Here is a 24,899-nt window from a genome sequence, read left to right as displayed (position 1 = left end):
TACCATTAAAGCAGAGTGCATGTCTGCAGCCGATAGTGATACAGTCTCATCTTGTGCTGCCACGTTGCCCGACGTACTTGGTGAGACACCACAGCGCACCATCAGACGATGGAAAATGCCCTGGAACTGCCCTGCAGTGGGACTGTTATTCCAGCCTCCTAAAAAAATCTAAAACATTTGCACACTTAGATTACAGAGATATTTAATGAGGACACTCATAGTCATCAAAGACACATCTTCTGAGGGTAAGTATGGAAAATGTATAACCATGTTTCCTCACAGGCTATGAAATGTAAGTATGGTAATAACTGTATAACCATGTTTCTTCCACAGGTAGGCTATAAAAACAAATGCATAGGTGTCTGAAGAGGTCTATAATATTGTAAACAAGTGATGTATATTCTCTACTAGAATGCCCACCCAGATGGTACCAATATCCGCTCTGGCTCACGGACTGAAAAGACTAATTATAATGTGAAATTTCTACCTGATGCCCTGACAGAATGGAACAAAAGTTCCAAGTGATCCTGACTGAAGCGGTATGTGCAGACATAATGCTGGACTTGGAATTTTTTGTGTTCCTTGTTGCTACAGGCTAAAATATAAGAAACTTAAAACAACTTCCATAAAACATTTGAATTAGTATACCACATTGTATTGTAATACAGAATACATCACTAACCCCTAAACATGCAGAAAGAACAAAAAGTAAAAACATGTTTTTACCTTTTAGCAAAGTATGATATTAACTTTTGTTTCACATATGTATCATAAATACATCTAATTAATTAATTTGTAATTAATTACAAAGCTTCCGATTAATTCGATTAATTTTTTTGATCGCGTCCCACCCCTAATATATATATATATATACAGTCATACCCCTGTCAAATTTTGACTTAAATTTACTTTTATTTAACCAGAAATTATATTTTTGACTGGAAATCTCCCAGGAGATAATACGATGATGTACAAGAGGCATCATTGTGGGGAAAAAAAATTCTCAGCTTTTATTCACATTTGAACAAAAAGTAGCATGTCCAAAATTATTCAGACCCTTCTCAATAATTAATAGAAAAGCCTTTATTTACAGCAATCAAACGCTTCCTGTAATTGCTGACCAGCTTTTTGCATGTCTCCACTGGTATTTTTGTCCATTCATCTTTAGTGATGAGCTCCAACTCTTTGGAGGTTGGAGGGTCTCCTTGCCATCACCCTGATCTTTAGCTCCCTCCACAGATTTGTTGGTATGGGAGGAGTGAGTAGTTACAGGCTGCAGTGTGCCTGTAATCAGGCATGTGATAAGGGCACCATGGGGTCCTTGCAGCAATAGCGTGGCTAAGCTAAGCAGCACAACGGGACGACAGGGTTGGAGCGTGAGCTCGACTTTACGGAGTGTTCGCTGTTGTAAGGTACGGTGCATTTTTACTCATGTATTCTGCTTTTAAATGTGAGACTAGTGTCCAGTACTAAGTGTTTAGTCCTGCTCTTATATCGAGGGAGAGGCCCAGACGAGGCGCCTCCTGGTGCAGTACTATTGTGGGAGCAGAACTGAGTCATTAGTAGTTTTGACGGGGTTAAAGCAGGTATGTTTCACTTGTATACGGAGTTTTATGGGTTGGGGATTTAGTTAAGCTACATAACTGGAGTGCAACCTTTAGCTTTGCTCTCTAACCACCTGTGCCTTTTAGTTTGCTTAGCTAGCCCCTGTAGCTTCTTGGCCTTAGGCGCTAACCACCTACAGCTTCTATCTTTGGCTGGTATATAATGCTTAGTTATTGCTGCTGCTCCTTTATAAGTTTAGTTTAGACTTGATAAAGACGAGGTTTGGTTCAGAGCGCCGATTTTGGATTAAGAAAATGTTAATGTTGTGGATATTACAACTTGTGTTTGTTTCCCATCATTTTTGTCCCATGAGCCTGATATCATGTTAACCCTTTGAGTTGGTATGTTTTGATAGCTTGCCAACCTTGATGATGATGTTTGCTTCATCTCCTGTCCGTTTATGTGTCCTAAACATGACGGGTAAACAAAAAAAAGTATCGTTTCAACAACGTACAGACAGCAGGTCCAACCACCACTGCTGTGTGCCATTCTGCACAGCATCGACAAGGTGTAATTCCTACCTGAGCTTCCACACCTTTCCAAAGGACTCAGAACTGCAGAAACAATGGGTGGTTAAGATCAGGAGAGATCATTTTATCGTCACGAGTACTTCCCGAGTGTGTTTGCGACATTTTATCGCTGCTGATCTGCTCGAACCTCCCACTCCTGCTGGACGACGACGACTGCGACCTGGAGCTTTTCCTGTGCTATTTCAATGGAATAACTATACTATTCCAACTCCATGATCTGGAGTATGGGAAAGAACAGAGCGTCCACCCAACACTGATCTAACAGAGATGCAGACTGACCATGATGATGATGACCCCTTACCGTGTCATGAACATGACTACTGCGTCAGTAATGAGCCTGCTGCGCTTGATCTCTCCCTCAATGAAAATGAAGAGCTACGCGAGGAGATATCAAGGCTCCGAAAACAAATCGAAGACTTAACTGTCCGCAGCAAGTTCTGTTTGGAGCGGTTTTCTGCCTCTGATGACGACATACGATTCTTTACCAGGTAAATACAAAATATGGCAGGACACAGTATACGGATGGGCCTTCTCTGGTGTCTGAAATACATTGTGAATGAAATAGCGATTATATAACTTTATATATAACTTTTATATTCCACAGATTTGCAAACCATGCCCACCTGATGGGCTTTTGGAAGCAAATAGAGCCAGCCACCCACATCATCATACGGGTTACAAGCGCACGGACTGTTGAGAAGACTGATCAGGTCCCTCACTCTGCCAGTACAACGGTAAATGTTTTCCTGTTGTCCATACAAAGCATGTTATGTCATCATTTTCAAATTAATCTTTACATCAAAAGAAGTTTTGATAGTCATAATGTAATATGACAATAGGATAATGTATTTTTTCCCCAGGTTCTTCAAGCAATTGATGAGATTTTTCTCTTCATGTACTACCAGTCATTGGGACTGATGCAAAAGGATTTGGCCCATAGATTTAGAATCCATCGGTCAACTGTTAGTCGTATTAACACCTGGGCCAACTTCCTTTATACTGTATTGGGAGCTGTTTATGTTTGGTTAGATGTGGACACTGTGAAAACTCACCTCCCAGATGTGTTTCAGGACTACGCTGACACTCAAATAATTTTAGATTCCACAGAACTGAGATGTCAAACTCCAAATTCCCTTCTCCTTCAGAGTGAAGTGTTTTCCACTTATAAATCACACTGTACATTCAAATGGTTGCTTGGGATAGCCCCTCATGGCGCAGTGACCTTTGTGTCTTCTCTTTATCAAGGTGCTATCAGTGATAAAGAGATCTTAAAGCAGTCTGGCATTGTGGCCCTCCTTGACCCATCTATGGCCATCATGGTGGACAAGGGTTTCCTTGTTGAAGACTGCGTTCCATGCAAAGTCCACATACCCACGTTTCTGTCAAAGAGAGCTCAACTGTCTAGGTCAGAGATCAGAACGTCACAGTCCATTGCAAGACTGAGAGTCCATGTTGAGCGTGTGATTCGCAGAGTCAAAGAACATAAAATATTCAGCACAGTGATCCCCCTTTCAATCACAGGGAGCATAAACCAAATTTTTACTGTTGCCTGTCTTTTGGTGAATTATCAAAATGGCCCCTTGGTAAAAGCCTGGGCAAACAATGGCTAATCTCAATCCAGAATTAGACAGATGATGTAATGTGAATTACGGCGATTTATTTATTTATTTTTTTCTCTAACCTTAAAATGATCCCTTTAAGGTCAGGGGTCGGCAACCCGCGGCTCCGGAGCCGCATGCAGCTCTTTGATCCCTCTGATGCGGCTCAGCTTTTGAATAAAATTAATGAGTATTTAATTACCGTATATTATTTTTGAGACTTAAAAAAATGTTCGGGTGGAATTTCACAAATGTCCGGTATTTAGTTTCGGTTCGCTTGAGTGACATGTCATCGTCACTGAAATAAATTTCCAATTATTTTTGCTTTTGTGGCTCCGAGTCAAAAAGGTTGCCGACCCCTGCTTTAGGTCATGCTAGTCTGTAAATATTGGCTGCAATGTTAAGGTACAGTGCAATATGATTAATTGTATAAAATGCTTTCCCTTTTATATGTAAAATTGACAACACAATACAACATTATGTATTTCTTAACTTTTACTGTATTTGTAAAAAATGAAACAAATACAATAGTAATACAATTGACAGAATAAATTGAAATTGTTTTAATTGTTCATGAGTTCATGTCTTCATTATGATTTTCTATTGCTTGGGCATAGAGAGGTATTTTGGCATGTAAGTGTTAAAGAAAAACATGTCACACCTCCTTTTCACCTCTTCTAATACACTGCTATCTCTGTAAACTCGCTGCATAAAGATATCATCATGGGCACAGATAAATCACACCACTGCATACCAGTAATCAATAACTGGAACTGGATTTGCCAATAACAACAATGGCTCTCCTTCATTTTGTGTAGGCCTTGTGCCACTTTGAGGAATTTGCAGTCTACATAGCTTTGTGCATTTGGGCACTTAATTTCAACAAGCCCAAATGATGGACGCTCAAGTGGGTCATATACAAGTCCATCAGGTGATGCACCCAGCCAAGAGGCATCTGGATGAATCACTAGCCCACACTTGGTTAAGTTCAAGTTTTTCAGAACTGCACAGTCCTTTAAGGCCTCTGTTTCCATTTCAAGTCCCCTCTTCACATGTGCTGTTTGTCGTGTCCCTCGGATTATCCTTTCTGCAGCACCTGGACCTCTAACGTGGCTCACCTCTCTGAAATGTGAGGCAGTTACTCTTTCTCTCCTAAGTGAATGCCACTCAGGTGTAGCACTTTTGGATCTTGGTGCCTCTTCAATAAGGTGTGACTGTGACAAGGCCACAAAAGGTGTTGGAAAATGCTTGAAATTGTAACTTCATTTCACAACAAATATCTGTCTGACTGAACAGTTATTTTGTGTTAACAAATACGAGCATCTTGCAATTCCAGGATGAAACATGAGAGAACGTGAAGACGTTACGATTGGGTGTTTTGAAAATAAACAACCATTAAATAATGTGATGATAAAGCGAATAATTTCAAGTACATGTATAAATATTTAACTTATCCCAACAAACATGCGACGTCAGAAAGACGTTAAAATCAAGTCTGTATCACGTCGGTCAGTCCAGACCCTTTTTTGCATGTCTGGTGGACGTTCAAAATCTGACAGTGTGACTAGGACCTTAACCTTTTAACTTAACATGAACGTCTATGACGAGTTTTCTATCTGAACGTTTGACTAGGACCTTTATTGGATGTCAGGACGTGCAAAAACTGCAACTGAACGGCAGTAATAGACGTTTAAAAAAGACGTCGCTAAAACTTTCATTCTGGCTTTTCAGTGGACGTCTTTTGAACATCTGACAAAGTGTCTTTGCTCGTGCTGGGAAATATTGAAATGGACCTTGAAAGTGACATACAAGTGTTTGAATTCCACAAGGTGTATGAACCCTGCAAACATGACTTTGTTCATCGCGCTGAAGCGCGGCGCACGCGAGGTCGTGCACCTCTCGAATTTTGTAACTTCGCACGCGCTGCGCCTCAGCGCAATGAACAAAGTCATGTTTGCAGGGTTCAATTCAAGCGCTTGTACCAATATTTCCCAGCACGTTAAACTTAATTAAGTTAAATATTTATACATATACTCGAAATGATTCGAAATATTGCGCTTTTAATCACATTATTTAATGGTTGTTTATTTTCAAAACGCCCAATCTTAACGTCTTCACGTTCTCTCATGTTTCATCCTGGAATTACAAGAGGCTCGTATTTGTTAACGTAATACATGAAAACTGTTCAGTCAGACAGATATTTGTTGTGAAATGAAGTAGTTACAATTTCAACATTTTCAAGTACTTTAGCCTAAATTGCAGCACTTTTCAAACCTGAAACACAAAGCAGCATTAAAATTCGTCAGGTAAGTGTTCATTCCCCTGTTTTGAGGGGTGTTTCTTTTATACTACCACATATAGTTTCGGACAACACTGCAAAGCGGAAAGTATAAAGCCTCCACCGCTCGCGGAGGTTCGCACGAGGTGCGCGCGGAGTCGAGCGCTATGGTCACTCAACCAGGCTTTAGCGCCCTTCGTTGAAATGTTCCAAAAGCACCGCTTGCAAACGGGCTTGTTCAAGTCCTTCAGTTTTCCATCTGTATCTGCTTCGAATCCAACAGCACTGCGTTTGCTTAAGCTGCCATATTAGCATTACAAACTGTCCTGTGCATTACGGCAGCTTGGGTGGGTCAAACGAAAGCGCATTTTATGTAAAAAGAATCGATACTTAAGGGAAACGAGTATTGTACCGTTTCAGAATGTTCAGTATCGATACGTATCGATATATCAATTTTTTTGACAACACTAATCTGAAGTACAACAAAGCTAAATTAAATTTTGAAGAGAACAGATCAGATCGTCTTATCAGATGATCAAAAGCATATATATTTTTAACCACACACTGTAATCTGCCTATTAAATTTGGTACTACATACCTAACTCCACTGGCTGTAGTAGCACCTGGTTTTGGCTTTAGGACAACCATGGCATCCACGGGTCCAGGCTTCACCCCCTATTAATTTAAAAGATGGTGTTAGTAAAGTGACTGTGATACATTAACTAACATTAAATAATGAAATAAGACAAACCATTGTTGGTGGTTTATGCCACTTCTGTTCTGTCTGTGTGCATGAAAGGACAGGAGGGACGACAGACATGCCAGATTCAGAATAATGAGCAGTCTGGAAAAGCAATGCAACCAAGTGGTTGCAGATTCCCCTGTTAATGAGCACAACTGGCATTGAATCATGTAATGTCATCTGAAATACACAAGAGGCAAAATTTAGTATCTTGAAAAGAAGACAGCAATGTCAATAGGCGCAATATCTGTCCCATCATGTTGTTAGTGGTGAATGTCACTTGTCTATTGTCTCATGTAATGTTTGTGCTGTTTTGCATCACTCTTAAAACACTTGGCTATACTGTCTTTCTATTCTACAGTGTTGTGCATGTTTCAATCTACTAGTTCAGTGAGCAACTATAAACTAAATATATTTTAGATTTAAACTTCATTTTCACTCCAGATGAAATGCTTACACATAGGAGTGAAACAGGCCTACTTATATTTATATTATTTTGTTGTTTCCACCACCAACAACAGAACAGTGCAGGTTTTACTTCAACTGCTTCTTGAAGAGTGTTATCAGAATATGTTAATAGGTGTAAGTGTTGCAGCCATATGTTAATAAAGAAGTTAAGATGAAAGATTTGAAAGACAGATTGACAGATTTTAGAAAATGCAGTTTGAAGAATAGCTGAGGTGGACTATATTCTGCTTTTGAGTCATAGAGGTAGATAACAATAGCTCGAACTGTAAAATAAACTCCCATTTGTTTACTATAGGCAAAATAGACTGCTAATGATTCCCACTCAGCTACTCTGCATTTGGCTACCATTGTAAGCTTTGAAAACCAATGCCTATGGTTATCACAGCTTACGTGAAGTAAGAGCAAGGATAAAAGATTGAACTTGTGTTGAACTCACTTTTGAACTTGTTCAACAGAACTTTGAACGTGACACTGAACAGAACTCGTGTCATTTTAAGCAGTCCTACTCTCAGCTGGTGTGGCGTATCTGTTTTCTTCATAGATCTGTAGCAGTGAGCCCTCACTGTTATCTCGTTAGCCTTACTTTTGCCTGATACTTCCATCAGAAATACAAACATGTTTTAAAAAGGCATTTCTAGTACTAGGACAGGTTGGTTCGTTACTAAAAACAACATCACTTCATTAGACTGCCACCTCAGGCTAGCTAGCTAACTAGCGTCGGCCACTTACCTTCAAAATTGCAGAGGTAGGATGAAACGTAGAACTTGAAACCCTTTTCAAGTTGACTCTGTGTCGTTGTACTTGATGCTCTGACAATACGACGCACATCGTTGATGGTAAATTTCGGGAACTCCAACAGGCACCTTGTGAATTTAGACTCGGCCATGACATCGACACTTCCGCATACCAACCGGAAATACGGTAGCATCCTGACACCAACGAGGAAGTGGTGCGTGCACCTAGGCCATTGTACCGGAAAAAGGTTAACTTCATGAAGCAGTGGACATTATCGCCATCTGGTGGACAGTGAAAGCAGCGTCTTTTATTTATTCATTTTTAGCCTTTAACTCCATATTGTTTCATTAAAGTTTTTCACGTTTTGTCAATAAGTCAATAAAGGAAATCTGTTTGGTTTGTTGTGATTTGTTGTTTCTTATATATCTAGCTGGTTTGGGTTCTTATTTTTACACTTTTTAAAATTAATCACATTTTTTAATATGTATACGTATATCGTGAATGTTTATGTATGGATGTAAAAATAACAAAAGTGCTTGTGGAAAAACAAGTTTGATTTATTAGTGATTTTAGTGATTGTGGACATTAGCATCTTTGTTTTCAGTTTTTATTCAAAAAGAGGATTTGTTCCACTGTGCTGGGACACAATTTTTCAAGCCTCACACAGCACTGAGGAGACTGGTGTACATAAAAATTCCAGTGCAAGCTGATAGAGGTGGAGATAAACCGTGGAACTATTGGGTCAGTCAGGTATCTTTGAACCTCAACAGTAAATCCCACATTCCCTCACCAGAAAAAATAAACACACATGATGGTCAAAGAACAGGGGGCTGTTCCACGAAGCGAGCTTATGAAAGCGGCGCTTATTAGAGTGAGCCTCGCTTGAGTTAACCAAACAGTTCACTTCCGTCTAGTTCCGTTCCACTAACGAAATCCAGACGCAACCTGTTCCCGCTAATTCAAGCCAGGCTTTTGTAATCGGCGATCATGCGCGTGCACACAGTATTTACACAGCCTCACTAATCGATATTCGAAAAGGCAAGAAAATGTCGAAAGAGCTGAAGGAACGAGCAGCTTTTTTGCTTCTTCTGCTGAACATGAGCTACTTATACGTCTGTATGAGGAATATAAATACATTATTACGAAGAATGGCAACACGTCCTGTTTTCATAAAGTCAGAGAAGCTGTCTGGCAAAATATTGCAGACAGACTAAATGCGTGAGCATATAATTTAATCCATTCATTGGCATTTTAAAAGTGTTATAGTAAATTAATAATGTTATTTAATAATTTCCTGATTTAGAAGTAACATGAGCGGGGTTAAGAGAACGTGGCAGCAGGTCAAGGTGAAATATAAAAATATACTCCAGAATGGTAAGTACAGTTGATTAGTCCAATATGCAGGAAAAGGTAAAACACCATTTTAAATAACTGTATAAAATATTTTAGCAACCAGAAAGAAATTTCTGCCTGTTCAGAAAGGCCAGCTGTAAGTCGTGTGTGTCTATGTATCTGTCTGGTAATGTGCTGTGTGATCTCATGATTTGTGTTGTGTTTAAAGGAAATGGAAGAACAGAGAGAAGACCCTCAGACCTCCATGTCCAGAGCTCACACCTCTACAAGAGAACAAGTGAGTAGTAGTTATGCAGTTCAACATGAATAAATACTTCTCAATCTTGACTATACTTCTGTTAGGTCCTGATATGTACCCTGATATGTACTATTCTCTTGCAGGAGCGAGATGAGTTATTACTGTACACATTGTACTATTCTCTTACGGGAGCGTGATGAGTTGTTGCTGTGTGATTGTGCTGTTCTCCCGAGGGAGCGTGATGTGCTGTGGAATGTGTGTTGTGTTGTAATCTCTTTCAGGTGCGCCCGGGATGATGGGGTCACATGGTTCTGGGTGGTGCCTGACAAGTCAGTCCCAGTCCACAGCTACAAAAGGCTTCCTGGGGGTGAAGACGGCAGGAGAGAGTGGCAGGCTCTCCTCGTTTGATCTCCCTGTTTTGGGGATGACTTTGGATATATATACACATCTGCTAACCGTAATCGAGACTTGTTAGACTGCCCCTTGTTCTTGTGTGTGTGTGTGGTGGACTGTGTTTCTGTTTTTGCGTAGTTGTGTTTGTTATGTAGTGTTCTCTTTTATTTTCTTGGTTGTTGTTGTGTAAGTTTAAAAGAAGTCGCTTAGCACCAGGTAGTTTTCTTTTCCCGTTTTCAGCGTGGCCTACCTGAAGTCAGTGGTGCTAAGCCAATGCTTGTTACATCTTGCATTTTCTGCATTTTCATGTGGTCCAAATACATGTTATTGAACGTGTTGTCGGTTCCCCTTTATATTTCACTCCTCAATCACTCCAACATTAATTCGCTGTTACCGTCTGACCTAGACCGGGCGGTAACACTTCTGTCTTTGTAACGTATAGAACACGCTGAGAGGGATCCTGATGCGGAATAACACGATCTTTATTAGGATAACTCTGTGTAACTAGCCACACGATGAGCACAGTGACGTATGGCAGGTGCAGAGCAGTAGCGTGGGAGCGGTGGTCAGTGCGGTCCAGGGTCGAGAGGCGAGGGCAGAGTCCGGGAGGTATCCAGGGGTCAGACAGGAGAGTCCAACTGCACTCTTGGCATTACTCCTTTTTGCAGTATTGCCACCTTGTGCAAAACTGCACAGGCTGCTTTAATGTCACAGGCTCTCTCAGGGGTCACTCTGAGATGGCGCAAGCAGTTAAATCTGCTCTTTAACTGTCCAAATGCCATCTCAATGCATGCCCTTGTCTTTGAATGTGCACGATTGAACCTCCTCTCGGCATCTGTTGTAGAGTCTGCATATGGGGTAAGGAGAAAAGGTTGGCAGGGGTAACCCCTATCCCCAAGCAGTAAGCCAGGAAAAGCACCTACAATTATAAGGAGTAGAGTTAAACACTGAGGCCAAATCTGCACTATTTTGTGTGGTTGGAGTATTCTTACCTTCGGCAAACCTCTGTGCCAGTGAGGAGGCACGAAATATTGTGCACCGAGCCGGGCCATTTTGCTTCAATGTTGGAGAATAGAAATTGGCTGGTGCAAACCATCTAGAACAATGGCAAAAGTGACAAAGGGTGAAAGTTGTTCAAACCCATGGAGCGACATGCTTTACAATTTCTGTTGGGTGGGCAAAACTTGCATGTACCTGTACATTGATGCTGTGAAATGATTTTCAGTTCACATAGTCTGCCTCCATGGGTCCAGATGGAGCCTTTATCCTGATGTGAGTGCAGTCTATAGCACCAATGACATTTGGAAATCCTGGAGAATTCAATTTGTTTTGAATTGAATGAATTTTAGCATGAAATAGTTGATCAAGATGAATACAGAGCACTTCGGTAAGTGCTCTGGATAAGAGTCTCTTTTAAAGTCATATAAATTTAACTCCAAGTTACTGCTGTTCTGAAAAAGCTTCTTTTATGGGAAGGATGCCTCTGTGACCAGGGAATTTAATGAATATATTAAGGAAACGCTTAAGCGCAAGACAAACCTATCGAATTTCGCAGCAGACCGTCGCCTTACTAAGATGTTCTGCATACCCAACGCTGTACAGAAATGCGCCGCTGGCAAAGAAGTGCAAAGCGATACAGACTGTTTGGGGTTTGGTAAGAGCTCTACTACGTCTAGTGTTCTTCTCAATATATGGCCCCAGTAATTTACAAAGATATATAATACTGTGTCTTCTGAACCTGTAGTGCTCAAATAAGTAGTCATCCGGAAAGCCCAGTGGATCTGTCCTGTCCTGGAATGACCTTGGAGCTGGTAGCATGAATGCTCTGTGCACTATACACGCTCCCTCATCTACTGGATTTTCTACAAATGGGCATGCCATGGTCAATCAGCCTTCAGCCTTCACTGTTAGCTGTTCTTTTATAGCATACATTTTGGATTATTTGTATCACCTGTATGAAAATCTTGGTAAGGTAGTTGTCTGTATCAATTTCCTTTTTGCACCATTAAGTTAACCACACATTTACATTATTTATACTGAACATATGTGAATTGCGGAGTGATATGATTTGCTTGTAATTTGAACACAAAAGAGGAAGTGTGGGGATAAATATATACCTAAAAGTATCTTCACCTAAATTACTCAGTTATTATTAATACTCAGGTACAAAGAATTGTATTTTTGTGATATAGTGTTTATGCTAATGTATGTTTGTTGACCATAACTGCGATTAGACACTGTATTCCATTTTACACTGACCTGAATTTGTTAAGATTAAACCAATACATTAAAATGTGCAAAAACCTCGCTGATTAACAATGAATATGTACTCTGAAGATCGAAATATAAATTGCATTTGGAAATATAATTATTACATTTTGATAATAATGACCTGCAATCATTCCAAACTAATAATTACAGTACTCCATTAAATGTATAAAAATATATGATATGATATGCTACATCCACAGCAATTTAATGGATAGAATTGCAGCGGAACCTTGTTCCTCAATTTTGTTTCCCGGATGGCGAGACTGACATCACGCTGCTGAGCCAATAGAAGCGGTCCCGCTAAGCTAAGCTTCAACTCTAGCCTGGTACGGAGCAGGTTAGTTCAAACGTATATGTTGCTGTAGTAACTGAGCGAGGCTCAAGTCTAGCCTCTTTCGTGGAACCGAATTTGAGCAAAATGAGCCAGGCTTGTCTTAAAAAGCCCGGCTTACTGAGTTAGCTCGCTTCGTGGAATACCCCCCAGGTTAAGGGGTTTTGTAAAACATATTAACTTTTACCTCCCATTAGAATGGAAACAATACTTCCCCTTGGCCCACCGGGGAAATCCCCGGTAGTAATGTATGCCAGTCCGCCCCCGATACCTACAGTTGCATACATTTTACATACATTTATTATGCATAAAGCAGTTTTACCCTGCTGACTGTCAAAACCTATAGAGTTTTCTGTTGCCATCTGCACAAACGGCAGTCATGTTCGGGGTACAAGCAGAGTGAAGCATGTGAAGTTTTGTCACACTGAAACTTGCACAATGAGTACTCCATGGAGCTTCTCTGGAACATGTCTCCATGTATCTTCCCAATTAGCAAGGTTACAATTTAATAAGTTAAAATTAAAAGTCCTAAAGAACACCTAAATATGTATTAATCCACACTGGACTTACCCTTCCAAACTGCCAAGTCCTCCCATCCAACATCTGCAAAAACTTTGCCTTGCCTTGTATATATGTATATAATATATATTATATAGTATATATCATTTGTATATGTATATATTATATGTATATAATATATACTTATTTTATTTGAATCACTTGTATGATGCATGTAATGTTTAATTACAAATGTCTACATGCCATTTATTCTGGCCCTTACTTGCAGAAGTCCCTACAAGGTAAGATATACAGACAAACACTCTGAAAACAGTGATCACACTACAACACATAAAACATGCAACAGAAACAAAAACAAACAAACGTTTGACGTGACAGTGAACTCTTATTTTGATACACTCGTTGATGTTTTGAATAGGCGCCTCATCAGGATACCTAAGGGTCCTCGAGAACTCACAATATAAAACCACCATCTTGGCCTGTCTTGGCCACATTTCAATCTTTCTTCTGAGCAGGAAAGGGGCTCCTTGCAAGTAGCTGTTGAAGCACTGCAGCAATTGGTAAGCATTTGTTTAGACGTTACCGGTTTTTCTATTCTATTCCGTAGTTGATGTTTGCCGTTGCTAAAAGCCGTATTGTCAGAGCCTTTTCGACGTGTGACACCTCTGGTACGTTGACAAATGCACAACAATTCTGTTAATTTGTCGTAGTAGTGACTGTTAAAGGTACTGTAATCTTTTAACACTGCAACTACCAGCATTTTCATACGACTCCTTCTAGCAGAGAGTGCCAAATGGCAGTGCTGGGGTCATTTGCATCCCATTAGGCCAGGCAGAGTTGAGCTCATGCTCCTTATGCAGGCCATATTCAATAGTATTTTCAGAATTTGCTGCAGGCCATATTCAATAGTATTTTCAGAATTTGCTGCAGGCCATATTCATTAGTATTTTCAGAATTTGCTGCAGGCTAATGAAAACTGCACTAATGGACATGATGGCCTAATGCAGAGGTGTCCAAACTCTGGCCCGCAGGCCAAATGTTTAGGCCATCCTTTGTTATGTACATGCAGCCACTACTTGGTAATGCTAAACGGGGGGATGGGTGATTGTGTGAACTATGTTGATACATTGACTCAGATGGAGAAGAAAAAAACCCTTTAAGAAAAAATCAGAACTTTAGCTATTTTTGACCAATCAGCATGTCTCCTTTTGCAGTGAGAACAATCCAAAATTAGTACAAAGGAGGCAGACTTGAGATGTTTTAGAATTATAGTTCAAATAATGTCGTTGTCAGTTTAATAATGGAGAGAGATGACTGCAGACATAGGAAACTTGTTAATAAAGTGCATAGACTTTAATAAACTGCACCAAAGTAAATGGCCTATCTGGCTACATGCTAAGTGAAATAAAATAGAATAAAGGTCTAATAAAAGCCATCCTTTATGTACATGCAGCCACTACTAGGTAATGCTAAACGGGGGGGGGGGGATGGGTGATTGTATGAACTGTGTTGATCCATTGACTCCGATGGAGAAGAAATGGTGAAATAAAATAGAATAAAGGTTTCTCACTCTAGTACTATATTACAATATTATAAATGTACAGAATGGAGGTAACTGAGATGGGTTCTATATATTTTTTTAATGTTGTTGCAGCCATTAGATCGAAATATGCCGGTACCAGGTAACAGTGAACAGGTATGGGTGTGATGGGTGGTAGTGTGAACTATTATGACTATTATGTATGTATCCACCTACATGTGGATAAAAATCCATGTTGCTATATTTCACTTACTCTCGACTTAGAAGCAAAGATGGCAAAGGTTTGCAGAACACAGCAGGCTTTGGACGTGGTCCTCAACCATGTCGACCCTTGTGACTCTGATGGAGGAGAAATAACTCTTGATCCGAGTAGTGACTCTGAAATCTCTTCTGGTAAGATTTCCTATTTTTGTTTGTCAGTTATGGGTGTTGTGTTTTTGGAAGAGACACTGCAAAAAGTACCATCTGGATAAGTTAAAATTACTCGAATATTATTCTATTTCAAGTAGTTGAGGGTTTATTGTATAAATTTATGTAGAAATATCTTTACCTATTGACATTTTTTCAAAAGATAAACTATTTAAATATATATATATATATGCCACGTATTGCTGTGTGAAAACAATCCTACATTACTTCCAAGGTGGCATACTTGAGATGTTTTGGAATTATAATTGGGGTTCACACACGTAGTGTGGGGAAACCTATTTTTGCAATTTAGGGTTCACACACATCTCAGGACTGTCACACTGTGCAGTTTTGAAACATTTGGCCACTAGGTGGCACTATTTGTGAATCATGCATAACTTTTCCAAATCTTTGCTTAGGAAAATGAAACTTGATTCTTTTGATTCCTTGCAGTCCACCTGACAACTTTGCAATTACAAGTCCTATTAAAAAAGGCGTAGTTTTGTCACATTCATCAATTGTTTGAAAATAGCACTTTTCGAACTAGTCCTAGGAATTTGATCCAATGATGGCAAGAGTGGCATGGGCATAATCTGTAGACACTGTAGGTAAACTATTTTTAAAAATTGTTGGATTTTTTTTATTTTCAGGTGGGTCCATTTTCCCATTATATCATTGAGGCCATATATGACCTATATTGCTATAATTCATATAAACATGTTGATCAACTCCCAATTTCAAAGCCTTTTATAGACAGGTCCTTCAGGTATGCCAAGTTTGGTTCAAATTGGCCTGTCGCTGCATTGTCCAAAAACCTAAGAAATCATAAAAACTCATGCTGCAATCCGGTTATGCAGAATACAGACAAATAAAGGGTCTTGTATGAGTCAGATCAATGAGATAAATAACTTTGCAATTAGATCTCATAACAAAAGGTGCACTGCTTGACCAGAAATGAACCTTTTATTTCACTAAAATGTCTTATTTCATTACTGTAATATCAGTATGGTATTACATGGGCTCCATTTACTTGCCAAATACTGGAACTGACTGAATAGTACATACATAAGACCCCACACACACACACACACACACTGCTGATCTCAGCATGTGATTTAGTTCTTTGATCTGACTCAATTTCCCAATACACATTTTGATCGTTTTGGGCCTTTAGTGCCTCAATTGAATCTTTTTGTGCACATTAATTTATTTATGCACACCCCCCCCCCCCATTAAGGCCAAAATACCTATTTGTGTGTGAACCCGCCAATCGCCGGCTACGTTTCAAATATTATGTTTGTCAATTTCACATTATTTCAACCTTTCACTAATCAAATCTCAAACATATGGTCCTGTAGATGAGGAGACTTCATCACCAGTAAAGAGGGGTCGCGTGGAGACACACGGGCGGCTGACAGAGACTGCAAAAGGCGGCACAGTGTGGCATGAAGAACAGATCGGAAGACATGACTGAGTGCATCCAAGCCCAAGTAAATGCAATACCACGAATGGAGAGCCAACTGCTTTTGCCCTACGGAAAGTATCGAGTCGCTTAGAGAGTTTCCTCTGTTTCATTTCTATTGAAATGCTTCGGATCATACAGGGGTGGACTGTCCAGCATGCACGCCAGACACAGCAAGAAAACTGGTTCATGTCCCTCGCTGAGCTAAAGGCGTTCATTGCAATCCTCATCCTGCGAGGTGTTGTGCGCCTTCCAGCGGTGCATGACTCATGGTCTACAACACTGGGAGTGCCCTTAATCACCAAGATTATGTCGCGAAACCGCTTCCAGAACATCATGCAGCACCTTCACTTTGACGACAAGTACACACGCAGTGAACGAGCTGCAACTGACCGGTTTGCTGCAATCTCTAATGTTTGGGGGTCTTTCGCTGCCAATTGCATCACTTGTTACAACCCAGGAAGGCATATCACCATAGATGAGCAACTTTTTCCAACTAAGACCCGTTGCTCTTTTCTTCAGTACATTGCAACAAAACCCGACAAGTTTGGGATAAAGTTCTGGGTGGCATGTGACCTGAAATCCAAGTATGTATGCAACATCATTCCATATCTTGGCAAAGACTCCAGTCGTCCCGTGGGGGAAAGACTATCGGAAAATGTGGTGATGAAGCTTATGGAACCATTTATGGACCAAGGAAGAACTGTTACCACAGACAATTTTTTCACCTCACTGTCACTAGCAAGGCAGTTGCTGGGCCGGAAGACCACCCTCCTTGGCACAGTAAACAAGATTCGTCGTGAGCTTCCAGACTCTGTCAAAAAGAATTTGGGCCGTGAGGAATTTAGTACACAGGTGTTTTCAACCTCTGGTGCCACGCTGACCGTTTACGCGCCCAGACGGAAAAAGACTGTCTGCATCCTCAGTAGCATGCACAGTACGGTGGAGATTGGAGACACCCGAAAAAAAAAGCCAAACACAATCACAGACTACAACAGCCTAAAATGTGGTGTGGATGTCATGGACCAAATGGTGCGAAAGTACAGTGTACGTTCAGGAACACGGCGTTGGCCAGTCGCTGTGTTTTATAACATGATTGACATTTCATGCCTGAATGCACATGTGCTTTTTCAAGCATGCACTGGGGTAAAAGAGAGACGGTCCGAGTTCTTGGTGAAGCTTGCAACAGAACTTGCACAGTCTCATATGGAAGCCAAGGAGGTGTCCAAGGTAGAGTTTCAGCAGCAACAACCCACACCTGACACAGGGAAAAGGGCATTGTGCCAGGTTAAGTGTGGCTGCAAGAGTAACCGTGCCACTAAGCGTTGTGGTTTTTGTAAAAGGTTCACATGTGGCAAATGCAGAAAGGAGATTATGTGGCAGTGCCAAGTGTGTTTAGACAATTTGTAAGTGTGCTGAGTCTATTGGGTTTTCATACCAGTCTGACAACAAGCAATGTAGCTCGCTACTGCACAATGACTGTATGTACATAAACTTCTTAGCAGTTTATATTTCTGTTTCGTTTACATTTCCATTTATGAATACTTATCATAATGTTGCATGCTTATTTTATCCTTTATTACTATTTCGTTGTACAGAGCAACACGTTTCTTTACTGTGCATATACCAATAAAGTTTCTCGTGATGTTTTGCACTGGGCTCCAAAAGTACATTGTGACAAAAGTGCGTCTCTACTAATGACATGGCAGAGACTGAGGGGATTATTAATATTTCAGGGCGAACCCTTTCGGTATTCCGGCGAGGGCATCCTTAACTGGTGATGCACCGGTATCGGTGACCATCAACTTCTGTTCAAGAGACTCATAAATATTGGAGTTGGATAGTGCTGCTTCTTGTCAGAAAAGAAATGTTATCAATCGTACGAACCACCCTAGGCATTTGTTAGTAGAAAATAGGAAATGAATAAGCTGACGTTTAACCAAAAGCTTTAGAATCAACAGATTTTTTTCATGCAACGTAAAACATAATTGTCTGCATGCGTGAAAACGTCATTTAGGCCTACCTAATCTTTTCAAATTCAGAGTTTGTCATGCACAGAGGGAACAGGTTTCCTTAGATACAATGAAAATTTTACTTTGCTCCTCGCTAAGAATGCCAAATATGTCATTAACAAATATCTAAGTATATACAAGCACATATCTTAATCAAGAAATACACACTAAATAAATAATTCATTTTGAAATGAGCTTTAATTTCCTTATAAACTACAATCAACGATTGAGTACCCATGTGCAGTTAACAGGATTTGACCCTACCTTATTTCTTGACGACACATGCATGGTGGTCTCTGGTTACAGAATTCAGTGGTCACAGATGTCTAACACGGGAAACAAGCATAAGACGAATTCAGAATAAAAGGCCATGACTGTTAATCTAAGACAATTGTTTTCTCTTTCAGGGGACATCGTCCATGCATCCTGGGGATGAGGTACGTGATTGACTAAGTCTTGAATCTGGAGTCTGAAGGTTTCCTCCTGTGATGATTTTGCACTGGGCTCTGAATGTCTGTGGCGAGAAAAGTGCACCTCTACTCTTGACATGGTGGAGTCTGATGGGGGGGGGGGGGGGATGTTAAAGAAACTGATTCAATAGCTTTATCACCGTACTTTGTAAATATACAGGCGGGACTCATTTTGTCTTGAATTTTGTTTCAGGTGGTGTGCTCTTGACTCCACCTGAAACTTGACTCCACCTGGCTGAGGCTCTGTGAAGAAATTCTGTAGTGTCATTATCCTGGTCTACAGTCATGGCCAAAAGTTGAGAATTACACAAATATATTTTCACATGATCTGCTGCCCTCTGGTTTTTATATGTGTTTGTCAATTGTTTTTATCACATACAAAAATATAATTGCAATCATAGGAGTAACAAGCTTTTATTGACAGAATGAGTTAAGTTAATACTGTGCCATTACACTTATTAGCTATACACAGTGCTTACTTTGAAAATCAAACGATGCCAGAACGCAAACAGCGGCATGAGACAAGGGGTCAGAGGCCAACAATGTCACCGGATCGCAAAACAAAATCACAATGTCACCGGATCACAAAACGCTTAGGCACACAAATGTTAAAATAACAAGCCAATTTGTATATATAAATTACTTTTAAATTATTTACATGTGTTTTATAAGTGTTTAAGTGCAGAAGTGCATACAGATTTCTTCATAACTTATAATTAGTAGGCTTGAAAGTTACTGGATCGAGGCAGACAGTTCCCGGAACACACCCTTCAAAATGAGAGTTCCTGGATCCTGTTCCGGCAGGATCCGGCTCAAATTAAGCCCTGGCTATAGAATACAAAAGTAATTTTGTGAGTCGTAGCTTTTTCATTTTTTAAGACTCCTCATTGAAAAGTCACATTACACATACCAAACAACAAAAAGACTATAGATCCTTGTTCCTTGTGCATGTGATAAATTACATTCTGCACAGTTACCTCAGGATATGTCAACAGAAAATAACAATCATAGAACAATATATATCTATAGTCACCATGACAACAGTTATCATGATAAGTGTTAGTATTTCAAAGTGCAAAAAGAGCAGAGCTCCTAGGCATGTTAAACCTGATGTGATTCGCTAAAATCTGTGCTCCTTATTTAAAAGGACTTCTGAGTTTAAGGATTTAGCTTTCTGCTAATTCAAAATGTTAAAAACGTTTGACTTTCTTCCTCTCTCTTTCATTTAAAGTGCAGGCACAGTAAGAAATACACAAACATCTCCATCTTCAAGTAGAATCCATGTTGGGCTTTATTTTGGTCTGGAGGTCTGGCTTGCAGCTCTCAGTTGATCGGGAGGTTCTTCACAAACTCTCTTAGGCTCTTGCGGATATTGGAAGGTTGGGAAGCAGCGCAGTCCAGCAGCGCCGGACCCATGTGGGCATGAAGGGCTTGGCATAGGTGGACAGTGGCCCCTCTCACGCTTCTACCCCTCCCGTGGACCGTACCACTGTTGCTGGAGGTCCCCAGGAGGTACCAGAGCAGAGGAAGCACCTTCTGCTCAACCAGTTGTGGCTTGCAGGGGTAGAGTTCCCTAACCAGCTCTATAAAAAGAACATTTAAAAGGAACAAAGATAAATAAATCAACCCTGGACAGCACTGGGTTATTACAGAAGCATTTTTTTAACCTAGAAAGATTTAATTCAACTAAAGTGACAGTATTTGGTAACTCTCTGGAATGATTATTATCAATATTATAAATATTATTAATTAATATAGGAATTATAGTATTTCTGGTAAATCTTTTATCTTTTTTTTATCTCTGGCATCTCTTAGCATATCAGTGGAATGACTTTCTGAAAGAATTGTTTTTTGATAAATGTATTTGAATTTGTAGAATATTTCTGTATACACAACCACAAAAGATTAGACACTGTATATTGAACAAAAGAGCCTAAGCACATCCACTGTAAACTCCATTATTTAACTATCTGCTGTCAGATAATGCAAGATCTGTCAGTCTTACAGAAATATTTTTTTCTTTATATTGGACTGTGCCTTAATATGAAAGGAGATTTCCATTTGATCTGCACCACAAACATCTAGCCAAAGAGCAAGAACATTCTTTTACTGATTTGTGTGAACCTTTTCCCCAACCTAGCAACCTTTCATCAAAAGATACAAAGGTAAAACAGAACACAATCATTGTTGTTGTTGTTTTTCTAAAGCCCAGTGGCATGTGTCCTTCAAGATGTTTTGTAAAGAGAGAAAAGAACCCACCAAGGTTATTGATGAGAGCTTGAATGGCAACTATTGTTGCCATGTAGATGGCGTTATTCTTGGAGTTGAGGTGATTGTCCACTATAGCTGGGACTAAGATGTAGACCACTTGGACCAGGTTGTCTCTGAGCAGTGTGATTATCTTCTGTAAGGCCTCCAAGGCATAGAGGTTAACCTTGCAGTCGTGCTTTGAAAGCATCAAATACCTGTAGCAGAGGAAGAGAGGTATAGAGCAAGCCGCCCATGCATTCATCAGGCACTCACCATATCAGTGCCGTTAAGCCCTGGAGCTGATTTGATTTCAAGCCCTTTCATTTCAACCGACTGATTTTTTCATAAGTCATTCACTTGGATTCTTTGGTTTAATGCAATTTCAAGGATACGCTTGGGTGAAATCTTCACATACATTGTAAAACAAGCTCACACTAACAATGGACACGACTGCCCTCCACTGTAATAGTTAAAACTGATTGTTGTAATATTTTCTACTCTGAAGCATCTAAGCTTTTGACATTTCTTCAGATGTGCCAGCATTTAATGTTCTCCAACGTATGACCCCCCATACAGATCACTTCTGAAAGCTACTGAAAACATTAAAAATCTATTCAGTTCAAATGTGTTACCAGGAACATGTTGCCCACGACCATATATGGGTTGTCCTCGCAGTGGGCCACCAGCTGATCAATGCCCTTGATGGGCTCGCTGAAGTCTTTTGAACCCAGCAGGGCCTTGAGATGCTTGACGTACTCTGTCTTGTCTGCAATGCTGTGGATGTGTGCTCTGCTGCTGTCTTTGCTGAACACACACAAGAGAGAAAACACAAGGATTGGGTTATAGTGTCCAAACAGAAAATGGCTGCAATCAAATTAAACCAACATCAACACCATCAAAAATTGCAAACATCAAAGCAGTTCCAATCAGGATGCACTTTTTTGTTGTTGTTGTTTTGATTAACTGTTTAAATATTCACCTGCTGGCAAACTGAGGAGGAGGTACGCATGACTCCACAGCTGGGATAGAGTTCACGGGTAAGCGGTACGGTAAGGTTCTCAAGATACAAAGAGGGGAGCGTTCGCTGAAATCAGCCGTTACCTTTCAGAGGTGCCGCGTCGTCTGGGCTCACGTCCCTCACCGTGTGCCTAAGGCTACGCTTCATTCGTTGCGTGTTCTGACGCTCCACCTGTGCGGCTGGAGCTTCTTGCTGCTCCAGACGAGGCTGACGCATCTTATATCTTCGCATTCCTAGACACCTTTGTCCTCTCCTGGGAATACACACGTACGAATCACCACAAAACATGGAGTGATGATATTGAAGTCCACATATTGCTTCATACTTTGATTCTATCCCAAAGGTTTCAAGCCGGTTCATTTTGAACCATGCTCTGTCCTTTAACTACTGGGTCTGGGACTACACTGTGCATGCCTTACTGTAAATACACTGTGTGGTGCCACGCACTGCCCTGTACTTTATTATTTGTTTACAATATATGTTAGGGTGCCCGCCAAAAACGAACTTCTGAATTTCACATGTGGTACCCTCTCAGTTTGTTATATGGCATGATAGTAAATCACTGTAATTTTTTCAAAATTTTTATTGAATATTTAAAGGTGGCTCAATGTGTATAAAGTTAACACATTGGTTAATATACGATAGCCGCTAGTGCTGGGCAGTTAATGTTTACTTTATGTCTCATCAACCAATGTCAAATTATTAATGCACTATCATATATAATCACAACTCAAATTGTATTATTTTAAAGTGAATTCACAACTGCTTTAACTAAGTTTATGCTACAGCCAGTCCAAAGAATTATAAAATTCACGCAGTCTGCGATGCTGTGCTGCTACTGCTAGTGCTGAATGTCATCTGCAACACTGCCAGGCTCTGCAAACAATGATTTCCTGGCGACGGGATATCTGGCTCTGTGGCTCAAGACTGCCTGCAGAAGATACTGTTTCTGATCTTCATTTGTTGTAATTGGAAGTGTTGAAGTCCTGCATCAGTTTTACTGCTCGCTCTGCTCAATCATTTACCACGGCCAAACTGTCAACATATTTCTTTGCTTGTAGAAAGTCGTCACATTTCTGCCAAGTGTCAGGATCTGCTTGTGTAAGGAAGTCTGCATTCAACCCAAGAGTGTGAAAGAATGATATTGTTCTGTTTGTGCCAAAGTCTTGGAGTTCCTTTTCAGGAATGACACCAGGTTCAATCTCGATCCGTTTTGGTGGCTTAGTTTCATCAGAGCCGGCTTTCTGAAGGGCAGTAATCATATTTCTTTTGATGTTGCTGTTCACACCATCAAAGAATGCAAGAGCGATTAATTCTTCACTCAGGTACCATAAGTGTCTTCGCCATATAGTATCAACTTTATTCATGTTGAGCCACCAGTAAATATTAACCTACAGCTCTGAAACTTTGCAGTGTTTATAAACAAAGCTGGCACTACAATTTGGGAGGGTACCACAGTCAAAATTGCCAACTTTAATTTTTTACATTGGTTTGGCGGGCACCCTAATATATGTCTACCATCACAGTTTAGATGGTTTTTTTATTGCAGTCTGTTTCACCTAAAAGTTTTGTGAATAAGCTTTGTTTAGTGAGTAAACATGGGGTATAGTGGCTGAATGGCATAAAAAAAAAATCCTCATCATGTATCCAAACATGAATCGCTACCTTGGATTTCAGAGTGAGGACAGTGTTCCTGATGGTTGCCAGGTCTTTGGCAGGGATGCACTTTTCCACCATCTTATCAAAGTCATGGTGGGAGGACAGGAACAGCAGCATACGCCGGCCCAAGCGCCTGAGACAAAGAACAGACCCCAAAACAGGAGAGAACCGTGAGTGAGAGACCCGTAACTCACAGCACACCGACCATTTATCTTACCAGGTCACAATTTTACAAGGCCGTCTGTGTGTAGAAAACATGATAGTGCTTCTATTACTCTACAATTTAGCAGCATTTGCTGACTTCAGAGTATCAGACTAGGAGACTAAAAGAATCAGCAAAAGATTAGTATCTGGGAAACTGAATAAGCTTTGTAGAATTCTCGTTCTGATCCCAGTACTAACCTGGTTTCTTGGGAAGCGTCCTGTGCCAACTTGGAGACTGCAGGGATAATTCTCGCTACACACACACACACACTGCTGATCTCAGCATGTGATTTAGTTCTTTGATCTGACTCAATTTCCCAATACACATTTTGATCGTTTTGGGCCTTTAGTGCCTCAATTGAATCTTTTTGTGCACACATTAATTTATTTATGCACACCCCCCCCCCCCCCCCCCCCCCCCCCCCCATTAAGGCCAAAATGCCTATTTGTGTGTGAACCCGCCAATCGCTGGCTATATTTCAAATATATTTCAAATATTATGTTTGTCAATTTCACATTATTTCAACCTTTCACTAATCAAATCTCAAACATATGGTTCTGTAGATGAGGAGACTTCATCACCAGTAAAGAGGGGTCGCGTGGAGACACACGGGCGGCTGACAGAGACTGCAAAAGACGGCACAGTGTGGCATGAAGAACAGATCGGAAGACATGACGGAGTGCATCCAAGCCCAAGTAAATGCAATACCACGAATGGAGAGCCAACTGCTTTTGCCCTACGGAAAGTATCGAGTCGCTTACAGAGTTTCCTCTGTTTCGTTTCTATTGAAATGCTTCGGATCATACAGGGGTGG

General features: G+C 40.4%; 1 long non-coding RNA gene and 1 other non-coding gene across 2 annotated transcripts; both read left to right on the top strand.

Annotated features, from left to right (window-relative positions):
* The first annotated feature begins 7,427 nt into the window (after positions 1-7,427).
* On the top strand, positions 7,428-10,277 carry LOC143523313 (uncharacterized). The gene is made up of 2 exons (XR_013133288.1): positions 7,428-9,586; positions 9,829-10,277. It is a non-coding gene; the product is annotated as an uncharacterized LOC143523313 (long non-coding RNA).
* An 8,683-nt stretch (positions 10,278-18,960) lies between these two features.
* LOC143523679 (small nucleolar RNA SNORD88) lies at positions 18,961-19,051 on the top strand. Its single transcript, XR_013133426.1, has one exon. It is a non-coding gene; the product is annotated as a small nucleolar RNA SNORD88 (small nucleolar RNA).
* Positions 19,052-24,899: the final 5,848 nt, after the last annotated feature.

Source organism: Brachyhypopomus gauderio, chromosome 9, assembly GCF_052324685.1.
Source record: "Brachyhypopomus gauderio isolate BG-103 chromosome 9, BGAUD_0.2, whole genome shotgun sequence".
In the NCBI taxonomy this organism is placed as follows: Eukaryota; Metazoa; Chordata; class Actinopteri; order Gymnotiformes; family Hypopomidae; genus Brachyhypopomus; species Brachyhypopomus gauderio.
The sequence above is the reverse complement of the archived record's forward strand: the minus strand, read 5'-3'. Positions and strand labels throughout refer to the sequence as shown.